General features: G+C 41.9%; 1 non-coding gene across 1 annotated transcript; it reads left to right on the top strand.

Annotated features, from left to right (window-relative positions):
* Nucleotides 1–5,567: 5,567 nt before the first annotated feature.
* Nucleotides 5,568–5,674, top strand: LOC120274193. Its single transcript, XR_005540728.1, has one exon. It is a non-coding gene; the product is annotated as a small nucleolar RNA R71 (small nucleolar RNA).
* The last annotated feature ends 12,717 nt before the right edge of the window (nt 5,675–18,391 follow it).

The following is an 18,391-nucleotide window of genomic DNA, read 5'->3' as shown; positions in this document are numbered from 1 at the left end:
TAACACTCTTAAGCTCTATGCGGGGTCAGGGTTCCAGGATAATCAGACGGTAATTGCGCGTACTCCTCCGTATTCGTGAATGCCTCCTCATACAAGTCAAGTAGGACCGAAAACTAAGTAATGCTCAAGCTATGGTGGTGTCCAAATACTCTGAATTGAATGGCGTCTACACTGTCGAAACTCGCGTATGATCTATCAAACTCGAATGATGATAGCACTTCCAGTGCAAACTCTTGGATGGCTGGCTCTCTAATCGTCAACAACTGCCGCCAACCACCTTCTGAAACGAGGTCCTTGACCTCATCAGCGAACTCATCTCCCTGCTGAAGATCTCGCAGTATAGTCGTGTCCATGAATCGAGTCTGTCCGAAATAGAGTCTCGATAAGCGCTCATAGCGAACCTGATGCTCTGGAATCGCAAAACTCATGCCCTCGGGCTCTCGGGATGACTCACACAGTCTCTTATCAGCTTGCTTCTTCGACCGAGGTGCCATAATCTGCAAAATTTAAACGAAATTGATCAAACAAGTTGATAAAACAATGCTGCAGAAATCCACACGGACGTGTGGAATTTCCACACACCCGTGTGGGTGCACGGGGCGTGAAAACCGCACGGCCGCGCTTCAAAAAAATCCAAAAATACAACTCAAAAATACTTCTAACTTCGTTCTAGACATAAATCATCGTTCTAATTGAAGAAACGAAGCATTTATAACCATATTATTCGATGAAAACCATGGATTGGCAAAGAAAATGAGAAATAGGGCTTACTGACGAGATGGGAAGAAAAAAATGAAGAATCGGCCTGAAAACCTCGCTAAAATCCTCCAAAATTGGCGCTATGGAATCGGAAAATGATGTGAAAGTGTTTTCAGACGAATAGAAGTTGTGAAGGGGAAGAGAAACTATTCTTCTTTTAAAGAGAACTCACGACCCTTGGCATTCTGTGCATCCACACGGGCGTGTGTTAATTATCCACGCCCGTGCGCCCTACAGGAGAGCTTCACAGGGGCAAATGCACGCCCTGGGTGCTCTCGAAAAAAACTTTCACTGACTCTTAACAAACTTCACACGGGCGTGCGGAAAATATCCACGCCCGTGCGCCCGACCCACAGGGGTAGCCGCACGCCCCTGTGGTTTCTCTGGACATCCGAGAAAATAATACTAAGTGTTCTACACGCCCGTTGATAAGTGCTTGAGTAGACATATTTTTATATATGTTTTACATGCATTGAGCATCATTTTTACTGTGGTTTATGTCTCATATTGTGTATTTGGTGTTCTTTTATGCATATAGGTTGTGAATGCCTTGAAGAATAAAAAAGAAGCAAAGATGGGCTATAAAGACATAATGTTGGGAGTTCTTGTTCAATTCAATGACCAAGACACGAGAGGAGTTCATAAATGTGGAGATGTGTGCCAACTTCCAAGAAGATTCAAGTCAATTCACTAGTTGGAAGGGCACAAAGGCAGCCACATCTTCATGTTTCTTCTCTTTGTGAAGATTGCAAGACCTCTCAAAGATACATCGATGAAGAAAAGTTTTATAGCCTACCACATGGACGTGTGCCCGGACATGTGGCCTCAAGAGAAGAGTGATTGGATCGCGTTTTGTGAAAAGTACTGTAGTAATTCCACTGTAGCAGTAATGTAGCAAAATTACTATTCACGCGCCCGCGTGGAAATTTCTGCAGCCCACGCGGGCGCGTGGAAAATCCACACGGGCGCGTGAGGGCACGTGACAGACGTGATCTAAGGCCTATAAATAGCCGTTTTGCCCTATTCTTTATCATCTTTTATGCGGCTCTTGAGGGGTGAGACGGCTAGGGTTTGGAGAGGAGGTCTTTGCGGCTTTGGAGGTGCTTCATCACCAACTTTGATCGATTCCTCCTCTGTCATAGCATTAAGGAAGCCACCGGTGAACCTAGCTTCGGAGTGGGTCCTTCAAGACGTCGAAGCTCTCCATCAAGGCCATCAGTTCATATATAAGGGGGTTTATTTCTATGGTTTTAATATACTTACATTCATTGATGGTGTGTTTTGTATGTTGCTCCATGGAGAGCTAAAACCCTAGAGGGTATTTGGGCTTGTGAACCCTAGGATTCTCATCTTTTGTGGATTTGCTTAGTGTTTCTATTTAATCCGAGTTTGATTAAGTTTTAATCTTGTATTCTCATTGCTTGCTTGTTTAATTAATCCTTGTGGTTGATTGGATTTGCATGATTTGTTACTTTGATGTGAGAGAGGTCTCCATTAGAGTTAGAACTTCAAGGTTAAAGAGGGTTGAGAGGGTGAGTCATGAGATAGTGGAGTGTCCCCTCTCCCTTCCGATTGAGTGTATTCTATCTCCGTTACCTAAGCTTTATGCAACCATATTTGGTGTGAGGCGTGAGATTGAGAGATTTCTCCGCCGGGACCTTGTAGGGGGTTAGGATCCTTCGCCGGGAATTAGGGTTGGATCAATCTTTAGGAATCGGATACACCTTTTGGAATCCCTAGAGTGCTTTGCAGTCATATGTGGTGTGAGGTGTTGAGATTGAGCGATTTCTCCACCGGGACCTCGTAGGGGACTAGTATCGGTGACCTAGAGATAGACCCGATTATGTTTGGATTTCCACGACTTAACTTACTCATCATAGAAACACTTTGCTTATCCGGTACCTAATACCTGAATCCTAGGGGGAGCATTGCCCGAATACCCCACTTTTACTGATTGAGATTCTCCTTCCATTTTACCCTTGCATATTCGTCTCCGGTGTTCATCTCTTCGCACATTAGATCACCACACCGTTTCATTTATCATTAGGTTAGAAAGCAGAGAAGAAGTTAGTACTAGTAGCCCTGTTCCCTGTGGATTCGACTACCCACTCACCGGGGTAATTATTACTTCGACACCCGTGCACTTGCGGTTTACACACGCATATTCGGACGCGTGTCACCCGTGCAAAAATTCCCCACGGGCGTGGACATTCACATACTAAACTCACAGGGGCAGCCGCACACCCCTGTGTCTTCTTGGGATGGAGAGAACTCCTCTGCAGCGTTTCGCACGGGCGTGCAGAAATTACCCACGCTCGTGCGTGGTTCACAAGGTCGTCCACAGGGGAGAGTCCACGCCCCTGTGTGCTCTCGGGAAAAACTGCCCAACTCTGCAGGAATTCACACGCCCGTTCGGAAATTCCCTACAGGCGTGCGACATTCGCATGGTCGTCCACAGGGGCAATCGCACGGCCCTGTGCACTCTCTGGATGAACTCGCAATATACATCCACGAGCGTGTGGAAATTCCACATGCCCGTGTGTTTTCTCTGGATGATTTAGAAAAATCTGCAGGCTCTGCAGAAATTCTCTGAATATGTTTACACACTTAGAGCCTGCCTTATTATGCATAATTTTCCAGATAAAAACATGAAATAGAACCCAAAACGACCAAACTTCACCAATTCTTCACAAAACACACGATGAAATTTTAAACACCCACAATAAAATCGCAGTACAAGCATCTAATCATTAAGACACCAACACTTAACAATTTATTCATGCAACCAAACTAAACTAAAAGATACGAAAACAGTAAACACTTGGGTTGCCTCCCAAGAAGCGCTTGTTTAACGTCACTGAGCTTGACGTATCTTTCTTACCTCACAGGGGTTCATGAATTTAGGTTGCCTTCTTACCCATGACTTGAAAGCATGATGAGCAAAGTCTCTTGAGGGTAGAGGGTGTACTATCGGGCTTCGGACCACCTAGCAATGGTTCATCCAACTTTCTTGGTTCAAGTACGTCTCCAACAGTCTTTGAGCGTTTTCAGTGGCGTCTCCTAGCCCTCTTCATTTTCCGGAGCACCTTTTTCAATATCCCCGGGGTAGATGTTACTTCTTCAGTCGACCCAAGCATCATTACTTCTTCATTGCTCTCCTCTTGGTCGAACAAACCTTCATATGGATCCGGGTTGAACATTTCCTGCATGTATTCATCAACAAGCTCATCAGTAGTGTCTAGAAAATACAATGTGTCATCAAAATTGAGAGAATGCCGCATGGCTTCAGCAAGGCGATAAGTGAGTTTGTCATCTCCAACTCTCAATGTGAGCTCTCCGCCGTCCATGTCAATCAATGCTTTGGAAGTCCGCAAGAACGGTCTCCCAAGTATCAAGGGTACATCCGCATCCTCATCGACATCTAGTACTATAAAGTCAACCGAAAAAATATACTTGTCTACCTTGATAAGCACGTCTTTAATGATGCCTCTCGGATGTCGCACCGTTCAGTCCGCCAGTTGCAAAGTCATCTGCTTAGGCCTAGGCTTGCCCAAACCTAGCTTTTGAAAGAAAGTGTATGGCATGACGTTGATACTTGCCCCTGAATCCGCCAATGCCATTTCCTCACCTAAGTTGCCGATATTAGACGGAATGATAAAGCTTCCCTGGTCTTTCTTCTTGTTCGGCATGTTCTTTTGCAACACCGCCGAGCATGAAGCATCTAGCACCACTGAAGCACTCTCCTCAAACTTCCTCTTGTTGGTCAACAAGTCTTTCAGGAATTTCGCATACTTAGGCATTTGAGCTAATGCCTCTACAAAAGGAATGTTGATGTGGAGTTGCTTGAATAAACTCAGGAACTTCTTATATTGTTCATCCCCTTGGTCATTCTTCAATCTAGAGGGATAAGGGATTCTTGGCTTGAAAGGTGGGGGTGCCACCTCTTTCTTTTTGTTTGCTCCCTCCTCAACCTCTACAACCTCGGGTGCATGTTCTTTTGGCTTCTCACACGCAAGCCTCCCTTCAACCTCATGACCACTTTTCAAAGTGATCACCTTCACATGTTCTCTAGGGTTGGTTTCCGTATTGCTTGGTAAACTTCCATGTGGCCTTTTGGAGAAAGACTTCGCAATTTGCCCCACCTGATTTTCAAGGTTGTGCAAAGAGGCGGTGTGGTTGCGAAGTGTAGCCTCGACTGACTCAAACCGTGTATTTGCAGATTGAACAAATCTAGCCAAGTGCTTCTCTAAATCCGTTATTCGGGTTTCCAAGCCTGAAATTCTATTTTCCACTTGAGGAGCTTGTTGTTGTTGGAAACCCGGTGGCCCAATGGCCTTTTGTGGTCCTTGATTACTCCATGAAAAGTTGGGATGATTCTTGAAAACTGAATTGTAGGTATTGCTATATGGGTTCCCTTGGGTCTCATGCCATTACCTACAAAGTCAACGTTTTCCACTAAAGAAACATCACCAATAAGGATCGAGTAATCAGAGTGAGCATGTCCTCCACCACAACCAGTGCAATTGGTCACGGCCGCAACTCTATTTGAAGCTATGAGATCTAGCTTCTTACTCAGACTCTCTACTTGCATCGCCAATGAGGTTACCACATCAATTTCATGGAGACCGGCCACCTTTTTCTTCTCCCTAGCATTCCACTGGTAACTATTTAACTCCATTTCTTCAATCAATTGACGGGCCTCGTCGGGGGTCTTGCTACCTAAGGTACCTCCTGCTGCCGCAACCAAGAGTTGCCTTGTACTCGGGTTCAAACCATTGTAAAAGGTTTGAACAATCATCAACTCCGGGAATCCATGTTGCGGGCACTTTCTCAGGAGCTCCTTGAACCTCTCCCATGTCTCGAATAGAGACTCCAATTCCAACTGAACAAAGGATGAGATGTTGTTCCTAAGCTTTGTTGATTTTCCGGGAGGGAAATAACGGGCTAGAAAAGCTTCTACCATCTCCTCCCATGTAGTGATTGATGCTCTAGGTAATGAGTATAGCCACTGCTTTGCTCTCCCCTTCAAGGAAAATGGGAAGGCTCTCAATTTGATGGCATCATCCGTCACCCTATTTATCTTCAGCATATCGCACACCTCAAGAAAGCTCTCTTTGTTACTGTTTGGATCCTGATCGGCCAAACCGTTGAATTGTGTGCACTGCTGCAGCATATGGATTAATACCGGCTTTAGCTCGAAGTTCTGAGCTATAATCGGGAGACGCACAATACTCGATTGTGTCCCTAACACTGAAGGTCTGGCATAGTCAGATAGTGTTCGCTGTTGCTCATTCTGTCCTGCCATGTTTTCAGATTCTTCTACTTCCAAATCAGCTGAATTAGACTGTTCTTGTACAGGTTCTTTTCCTTTTCTTTTAAGTGTGCGTTCAAGCTCAGGATCTTCTTCAATTAGTATTAAGGGATTCCCTCAGGTCATACCCTGGAGCTGCAACCAAAAAGAAAGAAAAAGAAATCAGAACGATGATAGAATAAGAAGATATGAAATAGAATGTGTGGTGACATAGCTAAGAAACAAAGTGCAAAGTATCTCTAAACCCATACTCCCCGGCAACGGCACCAAAATCTTGACAAGGTCCCCTTGCGTATATACCGCACGTGCACGGGGTTGTCGAAGTAATAATCCCGGGTGAGCGGGGTCGAATCCACAGGGAGTAGGGAGTAAAAACACTTAATTCGATTCTTACTATGTGGAATATCAACAGTGATAAGTGTGGAAATGATTTCAATTCTCAACAATAAAATCAACAAGTAAGAGAGCAAAAGTAAAGAGGAGGTAAGTCAATCGATAAAGATGGGGTACTCGCAAAACGCTTCACCTAGGATAATCGCTTCAAGTGAAAGAACCCTCTATTATGCTTCCTAATCAATGCAATGGTGAGTCATGGAAATCCTTACATACATAGTCCAATATCTAAGGTCAACTATGCCTAACTCTACACATGTCCCGGAGGAGAAATCGAACAATCTCAACACCTCGCACTCGCATAGAGTTGCAATGAGCTCTAGGGATTCCAAGTGATAAATCTCTTCCTAAATATAGACCTAACCCTTTGGTCCAGGCGGAAGGTCCCTAGCCACAATTAAGCCCTAGATACTAAGATCACCTCAACGCTTCACTCCATTGCACGTGCAACTAGGCCCCAGCGGAGGTTCATCCCTTAGACCATTCACTCTATTATGGCCGCAAACAACTCGAGGAATGGAGGTAGAATCTATCACGTCGGAGGGGAAAGGGGACGCTCCTGTACCTCTTGACTCACCCTCTCAATCCTCTCCAACCTAGCTTTGTCTAACGCTCGCGGTATGTCACTAACTCACAAGGTTACCAACAAGAACTCTCAACCCTAGTGTCACTCTAGGGGAAATGTTCATAAAATCAAGCATTCAAGGTTGGAACTCACAATAAACATCAATTTATTGAAAGCTTAATAAAGAAGTTCAATGAAACGAATACATCCTAGGGTTCACAATCACCAAAGTACCCACTAGGGGTTTAGTTCTCCATGGAGCTAAGTACAATCAAAGAAACAGAATGTAAAAGCAATGAATCCATAAAGAAACCCCCTTGATGGTCGTATCGATGGTCTTGTGGAAAGTCCTCTACTCATCGTCCAAGGATTCCCTCGTCCGGTATAGGATATGCCTCGACGGAAGCTCCCCTACCAACCTTCTTCCTAAGGAATGACGATGTCGGAGTCGTAGAACCTCCCAAAACCTTGGCCAATACCCCTCAAAACCCTAGCCGAAGCTCTCTCGCAAGTTGGGAAAAGATGGAGAAAAAAATACCAAAATCGGGGCTGAATTGGCTTTAAATAGGGCTGGAATCGGGCGACTACACGGGCGTGGATGCTCCACACGCCCGTGCAGAATTTCCACACGGGCGTGGATAATTTCCACACGCCCGTGTGGATTCTCTGTTTCTCTGGTTTCTCGGCCGGCTGTGAACAATGCTGCTACAGTGTTGCTACAATGTTCTGCTACAGTATTCGACCTGAATAGCTTCCCAATTCCATACTTTTATCGGGGTAACGCAAACGGGCACACGTTCACATGGTTGATCACTTGGTTCTTCAATTGTGTACACGTTGGTGGAGCTCTTGTTCTATGTGCATAAGTTGGAATGCTCGAGTGTGACTGCCCTTGTGCCCCTCGGCTTCTTTCCTTCATAATCGGCCTCACAACCCTACCAGCATAAAAGTAACATAAAAACACAAATATTAATGTAAAAACCCGAGAAAAGTAATGCTCAACATAAGGAAAGAATGCTTCGCATTCATATCACACAAGCACTTATCACATAGCTAGTATCCGACTTATGAGAGTAGCTTCATAGTTCATAGGTGGTATCTCTTTCCACCCAACAAGCACAAATAAACAATAAAACTATTTTGTTCTTTCTTTTCATTTTCCATTTTTTTTTAATTTTTTTTTTCACAACAAAGATAACTATAACTATTCCTTTTAACATCGAACATGAGTTTCCAAAAGAGTTTAAAGAGTGAGTAGTGCAATAAATGTCAATTGGGTAAAAATTCCTAGAAATTCAAGCAAGAACTAGAGCATGAAAACATTCAATGTTAAAAATTCTCCTAAACTCAAGAATACAATCAATGCAACTAGGGTGAACCGCCATTGGCTATGTGAACATATATCAATCAAGAACAATAGAAACAATGTGTGCACTATGAAACTCCCCCACCCCCCCCCACACTTAAGTTGAGAGTAGTGTTCCGACGGGTTGTGAAGCTCACACGGCCAAGTGCCGAAGCACCTTGGCTGTGCCCATGACAAAGTCTCAATTCCCAAGAGGACAAGACCATCTGCACGCATACACGAGGGGGTTCAGTGAAGCTCAATAAAACAAAAACAACTCGAGTATACAAAAGATAGAGCAATGAATACAACTCGAGACAACAAAGTGAAAATAAACTCAGAAGGAAAATCCTTTCTGAGTATACAAATCCAAAATAAAATGTAGAAAATAAAATGCGAAAAATAAGAACAGAGAAGGTAAAGACGCCTCAAGTGTTGATGTCAATAGCTAGTACATCTGTTTCCGCTGCTGGTGAAGATGACGCTGGTGCTGCAAAATAAATGAAGATTGGCAAAGAAAAGAGAAAGAGAAGCTTATCGACAAAATGAAAATTAAAGACTAGAAAACGGCCGGAAAACTCAATTAATAACCCTCTAAAATGACGGTGAGAGGTTAGGACAGAGCAAGGATGTGTTCTCAAAATGTTTGAGGGTCAAAAGTTGAAGAAACCTGAAAAGATTTTAAAGAAAACCTGCAGTTCTAGCGTTTCTGTACATCCACATGGGCTTGTGGAAATTTCCCACGCCCGTGCGCCCGACCCACAGGGGCAGACGCACGCCCCTGTTGACTCTCCATGCAACCGAGAAAATTCTCTAAGACCCACGCCCGTGTGAAAATTCCACACGGGCGTGGACATTCACAGGCCCAACTCACAGGGGCAAACGCACGCCCCCGTGTCTTCTCGGGATGGAGAGATCCTCTGCAGAGATTCGCGCAGGCGTGCGAAAATTACGCCACGCGTGTGGTTCATAAGGTCGCCCTACGTAGGGCGAGTCCAAGCTCCTGTGTGCTCTGGGGATAAACCGTCCAACTCTGCAGGAATTCACACGCCCGTGCAGAAATTACCCACGAGCGTGTGAGCGGTCGCGATGGTCGTTCACGAGGGCGCCACACGCCCCTGTGCCTTCTCGGATGAGCTCGCGAGTGCAAAATCCACCGGGCGTGAGGAAATTCCACACGCCCGTGTGTTTTCTCTGGATGCCTTAGAAAATTCTTCAGGCACTGCAGAAAATTTTTCAACATGTTTACACACTCAGAGCCTGCCCTAATATGTAAGTTTTACCGGTGAAAAACATGAGAAATAGCTCAAATGACCAAAACTTCACCAAAACACATGAAAGCACAAGATAACACCAACGGTCCACAAGAAAAGCATAGCAATGGCATATAAGAATCAAAACACCAACACTCAAGCTCTTATTCATGCAAACACTAAACTAAAAACTAGGAAAACAGTAATTGCTTGGGTTGCCTCCCAAGAAGCGCTTGTTTTACGTCAGTTAGCTTGACATACCTCTTCCTTACCTTATGGGGGCTTGAAAAGAGTGTGTTCCTCCCGACTAGATATTGCATAGCTACTTCCTTTAAACCAAAAATCTACTCGCTGGGGTGGAATATTTGTTGGAGAGTCCAACCATCTTACCTTTGGCCTCCACGGAAACAATTTGGATTGGGAATTGTCCAAGCTTAGCACAGGTGGGTCACTGGATGGCTTCAATCTCCTACCCACGTCTTCTTCCAAACCCAAAATCTCTTTTTTGCAATTTATGAGTTGATTAATCCCAAAGAGAGATGCTTGCTCCATTATCTTAGGATTTGCGTCTTCTTCCATTTCAACTTGAAAGCAATATGTCTTCACCAACTCTCTTTGCACCATTTCTTGCTCACAAACATACTGTCCACTCAAACAATTATCACATTAAATGAACGGTTCTTCTTGTATCCTCTCAATCTCAACAACATCATACTCGTTCCTCCCCACTTCTTCATTGTCATTCACTACCACATCTTCTCTCTATAAGGAACTTGACTTTCTTGCTCAAATACTTGTTGTTCCCTGGAGAGTGTGTCAAGTATCCCTCCTAGTTGATGCTCAAGGTTTTTATAAGAGGCTTTATGACATCTTCGTGTGGTCTCCATATTTTGGACGCAGACATCGGATGCTTCAATAAAGTTAGCTAGTACTCTTTGTAACTGAAATGCATCCTCTTCGAGTATCTCATAAATTTGACATTCCTCTTGAGGTGCCTCCCAATGTTGTTCACCATTATCCCATAATACGTTTGGGTAGCCCACCTCAATTGGATGATATGCGTTGTAACATGGAATGTTTTGTTGTCGTGAAGTAACAATTCTATCAACTTTTTTACTGAGAGCTTCGACCTGCAAATATAGAGCAATGACTGGGTTTATCATCATTTAAAATCCTTGTAAGAAAAAGTAAGACATGACAAAAGAAAACAAATGAAAATGATGGAAGAATAAGAAAGTGTGAAATAATTTTTTTTTGTTTTTTTGTTTTTTTTGTTTTTAGAACAAATCAGAACGGTGATAGAGAAGAGATGTGAAATAGAATGAAGGGTAAATAGCTAAGAAAACAAAGCGCAAAGTATCTCTAAACACCTATTCCCCGGCAACGGCGCCAAAAACTTGACAAGGTCCCCTTGCGTAAATCCCTCAAGTACACAGGTTTGTTGAAGTAATAATCTCGGGTGAGCGGGTATCGAATCCACAGGGAATAGGGAATAAAAACACTTAATTCGATTCTTAGTTAAGCGAAAGATCAATATTGATAAGTGTGAAAATGATTCAATTCTCAACAATAAAAACAACAAGTAAGAGAGCAAAAGTAAAGAAGGAGGTAAGGCAATCGATAAAGATGGGGTACCCGGATAATGCTCCGCTTAGGATAATCATTTCAAGTGCAAGAACCCTCTATTATGCTTTCTAATCAATGCAATAGTGAGTCGTGGAAATCTTTAATTACATAGTCCCAAATCTAAGGTCAACTATGCCTAACTCTACACATGTCCCGGAGGAGAAATTGAACAATCTCAATACCTCGCACACGCATAGAGTTGCAATGAGCTCTAGGGATTTCAAGTGATAAATCTCTTTCTAATTATAGACCTAACCCTTTGGTCCAGGTGGAAGGTCCCTAACCACGATTAAGCCCTAGATGCTAAGATCACCTCAACGCTTCACTCCGTTGCACGCGTAACTAAGCCCCAGCAGAGGTTCATCCCTTAGACCATTCACTCTATTATGGCCGCAAAGAACTCGAGGAACGGAGGTAGAATCTATCACGTCGGAAGGGAAAGGGGACGCTCCTGTACCTCTCGACTCACCCTCTCAATCCTCCCCAACCTAGCTTTGTATAATGCTCGTGGTGTGTCAGTCACTCACAAGATTACCAACAAGAACTCTCAACCCTAGTGTCACTCTAGGGGAAATGTTTATACAATCAAGCCTTCAAGGTTGAAACTCACAATAAACATCAATTAATTGAAAGAATAATAAAGAGATTCAATGAAATAAATACATCCTAGGGTTCACAAATACCCAAGTACCCACTAGGGGTTTAGCTCTCCATGGAGCTATGTACAATCAAAGAAATAGAATATAAAAGCAATGAATCCATAGAAAAACCCCCTCGATGGTCATGTCGATGGTCTTGTGGAGAGTCCTCTACTGGTCGTAAGGGATCCTTTGTCCGGCCTAGGATAGACCTCGCCGGATCGGTGCCGACGAAAGCTCTCCCAATAACCTTCTTCCAAATGACACGCGAGTCGGAGCCGTAGAACCTCTCCAAAAACCTAGCCAATACCCCTCAAAACCCTAGCTGAAGCCCTTTCGCAAGTTGGGGAAAAGATGGAGAAAAGAATACTAAAATCGGGGCTGATTCGGCTTTAAATAGGGCTAGAATCGGGCGACTACACGGGCGTGGATGCTTCACGCGCCAGTGCGGAATTTCCATACGGGCGTGGGTAATTTCCACACGCCCGTGTGGATTCTCTGAAACTGTCATTTTCGGCCGGCTGTGAACAGTAACTGCTATAGTGTTTGCTACCGTAACCTGCTACAGTGCTTTGCCAAAAAATACTCCCGAATCCGGTTTTCATCTAGGTAACATAAACGGGCACACGTTTATGCCGTGGATCGCTTTGCTTCTTCAATGACGGATAAGTTGATGGAGATCTTGTTCTATGTGCATAAGTCGGAATGCTTGAGTGTGACTGCCCTTGTGCCCCTCCAAATGGTTGTGCAAACTCAAATACGGGGAGGTTGGCACACACTCTAGCATCTCGCACCCGACTTATATCTTCGCGTTTGAACCGTAGCAAGATTTCCTCAAAAATCGGTGCATTGTGATCCACATTGGCTTCTTTCCTTCATAATTGGTTTCACAACCCTACCAGCATAAAAGTAACATAAAAACACACATATTAATGTAAAAACCCGAGAAAAGTAATGCCCAACATAAGGAAAGAATGCTTCGCATTCATATCACACAAGCACTTATCACAAATCCTTACTAACCTTTAACGCCTAATTAAAGATTCTCCGATTTATGAACTATTTAAGTGTATAAGTACCAAACCTTTTTAGTGCTCTCCTCTTTATCCCAGAAAGAGTAAAAGATTTAACTTAATAAACATGGACTGCGATGTTCAAAACTAATCAAAATGCCATCACAAGATTTATATGAACATCAAAATAAATGGCTATAATAATAAGAATGTATAATACAAATGAAATGCCCTAATACAAGTATTCTCGTTGGCATTCGAGTGCATAATGCTAACCTTCAACTCCAAAGATAATTCAAAAAGAAATTTTTAGTGGCTTTCCTTCTCCTTTTTATGAAAAAAAGTCATTTTGGTGGAGAAACGGTGAATTTGGTGATGAATAATACGGCTGGCCATGAAATCCATGGGCTACAAATGAGATGTGGTTATCTAAAAGAAAGTGGCACTAAGGAAGATCTTAGAATTAATTTTGAAAATAAAAAAAAAGAAAGTGGCGATTTATTTGTTTATTATTAAATTTTCTTTTGGTAGTTAGGAGATTTTGTAAGAATGTGATATTTGTAGTTGCCTCTTTAATGATTTCATGTATCGAAACTAGTTTAATTTTGGAAGGAATTATTTGAATCAAAACATATTGTGCCATGTACTATATGAAATGCATGTGTTTTTAAATATAAAACTAAGATGCACCAATCCTATTAAGGATCATATGAAAGCAAACTGAAGTTCAAGTTCTACAATGGTTTAACCCTAGCTTTCTCATAATTTTGAACTAAACAGATTTTATTCAAACTATAGGTAATTAATTGATTATATTTGTTAAATAATATGTAAACCTTAAGAAATTTGGTGGGACATCAATTGTCAGTCATAAAATATAATTTAAGTAAAAAATTATTGTTTGAATTAATATGAATTTAAAATGAATTCAGATCACGAAATTTCAAGCCAAACATAAATTTCATAATTTAAATTAAATACTAAAATTGTATGCCTTACCTAGAGTCCATCACCTTCGTGCTCTTTCCATTGCTTTGAGATTCCTATGCTCTTGCTTTTCTCCCTCTTTGCTATTGTAGACAAGGAGAAATCGTCAGGGCCCTCATGGGTAACCATCGCAAGTGCTCTCAACAAGCAAAAAGAGAACACCCTCTTGACTTAGGGAGAAACATTAGAGAAGTTAAAGTCTAGCATTATAGAGTTATTCAGGTTGATTTTGAGTCTAGGCTAAAATTGAGCACTATGTTTTATAATGCCCTTTACGGCAAGTTCTTTGGTAAATCTCTACCTATGGACTTTGTTCGAACAGTGCTGAGAGGATTGCGGAGGTAATGGGGTGAGGTGCAGATAGCCAATATTCCCAATGGATTTTTCCACATAAGATACGAGACTCATGAGATGGTTCAGAAACTCCTTTTTGAGGGGCCTTGGATTGTCAATGGCTTGGTACTCCGACCCACTACCTAGCAGGATCATTTTCAACTGGCTTTTGAAAGGCTCTCTTAGGAGGAAGTTTGGGTTTAACTCCACCATTTACTAGTTGAATATTGGGAAGGAGAACTTGAAACCATCACTAACCACATGGGGAAGCTTCTAAAAATTGATGATTATATTGGCTCATTGGAAAGGGCTATATTCGCTGGGTTTTGTATTAAAGTCAATCTATGCCAACCTTTGAAGTCAGGTTTCTGGGTTGGAGATGAGAATTATCGAGTTTTAGTGGTTGTTTTATATCAGAGACTTCATTTTTTCTGCTTCAAGTTTGGAATGGTCAGACACGACACCAATTCCTGTAGCCACTGGCATGGTGCTTCGATAGGGGAGCTTCCTTCAACTAGCTGACCTCCCTTGGGGAGATATGGAGGATGGAGGATTTGTTTCAACCAGAAGTTATTGGGGCTTAGGTATTTGGAGATGGGGTTCCTAGTTATTCAGCCTCGATAGGTGGAGTAGAGGATGAAGAGGAAAAAGGCTATGGCCTGTGGATGCTTGTCTCATGAGGGTGCAACCGTGGCTATGGCTGGGGTGCTTTCTTGGTTCTAGGGTCTTTTACAAAACCAGTGCGGGTCATTCAAAAGCCGGTGACCTCTTCCTGAATCTGCAGCACATGTTAAGGGGAGCATCCCTTTGGTGCCAAGTGGAGGCAGGTAGTCGAGGCGGTGTGGTGGTATTATATCTCACGTACCTGTTATACATTTCTTCCTGGTGATAGTAGTGAGGACGACTTGATGGACGCTATGATACCTATGGGAAAAGATGATATGGACATATGAGTGGGTTTTCAATGGATGAAATCTAATGGTCTTCAAGATGAAGTGTGCAAAACGTAAGTAGATCCAACCATTTGTTGTGAGGAGATGGGATGTCAGGAGGTCCAAAACCTTAACCCACCGTAAAGGAAATGAAAAGAAGTTTTAGATAAGACAATGGACCGGAAAGGGCGACTAGTGATCTTGACATTCAGGGGGGTAAATGTGGAGAGAGGATCGGCGGCTTACACATATCCATATACCTTGGTGGTGAATAGGGTGTCATATGTCCTCTTCACTGTCTGACCACCTTTTGAGGTGGGAGATTATAATATAGAGGGTATTTCTTCTGAGGATGAAGATGAGAGGGATTTGGAAGAACCAAAAGATGTGATCACTTAAGATGAACATCAAGCAGGTCTTTAAGCTACAATGGCAACCTACAAGAAGGGGAGGATGAAGCCGGCATAAGTAGGTTGTTGAGCATAGGGCACAGTCTCCTTATTTTTAGTCTACACTAGGAATTATCCTCTTTTTTTCTGATTTTTTTTTGTCTCTAATCTCTTTGATATTTTCTTTAGTTCGGATGTGCTTTTATTTTTATTTTCTCATGACTTCTACTAACATTTTTTGCTGAAACTGTAGAGGTGTCTCTAATAAAGACACTGTGAATCGCATTATGGAGTTGATGAATAAACATAAACAAACTATGGTTTGTTTTCTTGAGATCAAAGCAGATGAATTACGGGTTCTAAGATTTTGTTCTATCTTTTAGGTAGCATGGGAGTGGGCAGCATCCCCTACAGATGGATATTCAGGTAGAATTATTGTCCTTTGGTAAAGGAACATGGGCATCGTTAACCTTATGACCAAATCTCATTTTTGTCTACATTTGGTAATCTTTTCTGCCTTCTCTGAGTCTTGGTTAGTTTTTGTGGTCTACAATGGTTAACGCATCACTAAGCAAAGGAACCTATGGAGTGAACTATCGGGTATCATTAATTAAATCTTTCTTGCATTATTATAGGGGATTTTAGTGCTATTATCTCTTCTTCTGAACATTATTATGGGTCCTTTGCTAGTTATGCTCAAAAGTTTGTTTTATTTGCTAATTTTATTGTCTCTAATCTTTTACTGGATATTAGTTTCATGGGGCTGGATTTTACTTGGTGCAATGGGCAGCTAGACTTAGCTAGAAGATGTGCTCGACTTAACCATTGTTTAGTTAATCTTGTAAGAGTCTCCAAGTTTAGGTCTTATACTCTGATTCATTTCCCTAAAGTTGCCTCTGATCACTCCGTTCTTTTGTTTATTGTCATTCATCATTCTTACTATAAAAGCAAAGTTTTTTGCTTTGACAATTATTGGCTTGATCACCTAGAGTGTCACTGTTTGGTTAGGAAGACTTGGAATTTCTCCTGTAAAACTTCTTTAATGCATGCTTTCTCTCACTTCGAAGCTAGGACTAGATCTAAGCTTATTCACTGGAGTGTATATAGCATGAATTCCCTTGAGTGGGACCTTAAAGATACTAAGCTTAAGATTAAGTCTTCGGAGCAAGAGTGTCATGCACCGACCCTAGCCGGACATGTGGCAATCGCCACGACAACAAGGAGTGGACCCTACAGTGTCCCACCTCCTAGTTACTATAAGACTCAAAACAAATCTATTAACACAACTTAAAAATGAAGGAGATAATATTCACAACAGTACAAGTCAAATTTCCAAATACAACCAAAGAATACAAAATACAAAAACATTACACAAAAGTGAAGTCTAGTGGATCCATAAGTTACATGCACACTGCAAACGAACCTAGACAAGGAGAAAAGATAGGTCACACTACTTCCTGGCCAGAACAACCGAGTCCAACATCACAGTCTGAGAAAGAAGAAAGGAGAGTGGTGAATAACAGAAGTTACCTAGTGAGTGGTGAAAGCACAACATAGATATAACAAAGTAATAAAGCATTTCAAATAGTAATTACCACAATAATAATATATAAAGGTAGCTCCAAGTATTCAATAGATTAACAGTTAACACGATGATTTATAAATAGTATATGTAAGCCACATTTTCCAACACATTGAACACAGCTCAAAATACAGGCTGACCTCAAACAATTCCCAAGCTAATCATGGCCGCAACTAGATACTGGACCACCAAGGTGTTTTAAAACTTTTAAAATTCAAAATGTTTCCTTCCTTGGTGTTGGCCACTGAGATCCCCATGTGGTGACCCTAGGTTTCCCACATAAAAGAATCCCTATCAATGGCTCTACGCACCTTTTAACTAGGTAAACTCAGGGTTAACCACGGTGTCTCCGTAGTCACTATCAAAGCCAAAAATAATAAGAAATTCTTTCTGATTCCAACTCAAGGAATCCAACATGCAAATGTCTAATTAAATATATATACATCAAATCATATTTGTGACGTCCCGACCTATGGGCCCATGGGACGTGACAACCGCCGCGACGATCCTGAGGAGGGACACTCCGCCAGTCAACCCTTGGGGCGCCGCAAGGCTAAACAACAACCTGGAAACAATAATATTCAACACTACTAGAAAATATGGAATACAATAAGACACAGCGGAAGTAAGAACAACAATAACAACAACAACAACAACACCAAAAAAGAGAAAATTACAAATGCACATGGAAGCAACACCAACAACAGTATTAAGGTTAATACATCAAGAGTTTAAGAGTTGGTTAGATACAAAAACCATGCAACAAGGTTTACTACATACTAGTGGATCCATAAGTCAAACAACATGTCCATGACCAAAATGAAACATACATGAACTGAAAAGAGAAATACAGAAGGTAGAACAATAGTAAATGCTAAGCACGCTGACACACAGCTGCAACAACTACCTGCAAAAGACTTTGAAGAGGAAAGAGGGGTGAGTAATGAACATTACTCAGTGAGGGGTAGTTAGTATAACTCTAATTGAAATATACCAAAATATAATAAACATAAATTTTCAATTATGTTACTAATAAGATACTAACTTAGAGCATAAATTCTTAATTCCGCAAACTTTAAGACAATAGTATAAAAAGATAGAGTCAAATAGGCATTTTGTCTCAAATAGGGTCTTAAAACTTTAAAACTACAAAATACTGAACATGGGGTTTCCAATAGATACAAACATGCTAATCATGAAACTAATCTCTCATCATAAAACACTTAAACCAAAAGTAGTTCCGATTATAAGTATAACATCTAAAT

This window comes from Dioscorea cayenensis, chromosome 12 (assembly GCF_009730915.1).
Source record: "Dioscorea cayenensis subsp. rotundata cultivar TDr96_F1 chromosome 12, TDr96_F1_v2_PseudoChromosome.rev07_lg8_w22 25.fasta, whole genome shotgun sequence".
NCBI classification, from domain to species: Eukaryota; Viridiplantae; Streptophyta; class Magnoliopsida; order Dioscoreales; family Dioscoreaceae; genus Dioscorea; species Dioscorea cayenensis.
Note: the sequence above shows the minus strand (reverse complement) of the source record. Positions and strands in the feature narration are given on the sequence as shown.